Source organism: Etheostoma cragini, chromosome 8 (genome assembly GCF_013103735.1).
Source record: "Etheostoma cragini isolate CJK2018 chromosome 8, CSU_Ecrag_1.0, whole genome shotgun sequence".
In the NCBI taxonomy this organism is placed as follows: domain Eukaryota; kingdom Metazoa; phylum Chordata; class Actinopteri; order Perciformes; family Percidae; genus Etheostoma; species Etheostoma cragini.
The window spans coordinates 258,158-259,664 of NC_048414.1; positions in this window are offsets into that span (position 1 = coordinate 258,158).

The window sequence follows — 1,507 nt, forward strand, 5'->3', positions numbered from 1 at the left end:
CCCCCCCCCCCCCCTCCCGGATGTTGACACCGTCTGGCCCCGCCCCTGTTAACCGGACAGATGTAAACACCCAGTCAGAGGTAATAGAAGATCAATAAGAACATCAAAGATGGCGGTTCCCGTGGTACCTCTAAGGTGAAGTTCCTGCGCGTGCTCTCGTACGTCTTCCACGCCTCGTTTCCCGCCTCTTCGTCCATGTTCAGCGCGCGACACAGCTCCTCGAACCCGGCTCTCTGCCGACCCTCCTCCTCGTCGCTCATTCCTTTACTTTCTGGCTTTCTCAACTAGTCTAACGGTTAAAATGTGGCTCTACACCAGAGAGAGCAACACCGGTAACAACCACATCCGGTGTTCACGCAGCTGTTCGCCGAAATGTCCCCGTTACGGCGTTATTACCGTAACCGTGGTAAACGGATCCGTGTCCGTGGCCATTTAAATGTCCTCTGACAGCTACGGACGTACGGGGGCGCGAGACACCGCGTGATACGTCATTTCTGAGCGTAGCTTTACGTCAAGAATCCCAACAGCAGCGTACGTCGCCGCCGCCCACTAAACGTGCGTAGCCGAGCGCGGATGGGTGGGTCGACCTGTCAATCAAAATGGAACAAAAGCAACTTCCGGTTGTTTGTTTTCAGACACGGCGGTTGGTTGTCACGACGTCCGGTCCGAAAAAGAGTTAAAACTTCTTTAAATCGTGTGTTTTAAAACCGATAATGATTAAAGCATGTTTGTTACAGCTCTTTACCGCTTTAATGGTAATAACTCAGTATTCGGCTCTGGTAATACTGTTGATTTCCATCGATTAAAGACTTTTTCGGATGTTTTAGTTTCCATAGCAGAGACACGGCGGTTGGTAGTCACGACGTCCGGTCCGAAAAACTGTTAAAACGTCTTTAAATCTTGTTTTTTTAAAACACGATCGTCATTAAAACGTTTGAAACTGCTTTATAATCATTTTAAGTCTTCGTCTCTAAATAAATATTAATTTCCCTCCAAAAATCGGCTTCTGGTTGAAAATCTTCATAGAAATGTCAAACGCATCATTTCCCTCATGACACAGTTAGGGTTATATATCTTCATTTCATGTTTGTGTAAACGTTCATAAAACCTTTATAAATAAAAAAACTAAACCTTTTGCTAATTGATAAAAAGCTTGGTGCACACACACACACATAAATAGCCTATTTAAAAAGAAAAGAAAAGCATTACATAAACACATTCCCCAACATTAGTTATTTGTTGTTATTTATGAGTTCTCAATAAAATAATAGCATGTGTTTTATTGTCACAACAGAACATCACAATATATTAAAGATCTGATCTATAAAATGTAGAAAAATACAAACTTAAGATATGAAACAGATGAGACAGAGTCCTTTGAACAAAAACACAAAGTGAAATACAGACAGGAAGTGAAAAAAAACACACACCCTGTAGGAGATGGTTTCTACCAGCTGATAGTCTTTATTCTCCCTGTAGGAGATGTTTCTACCAGCTGATAGACTTT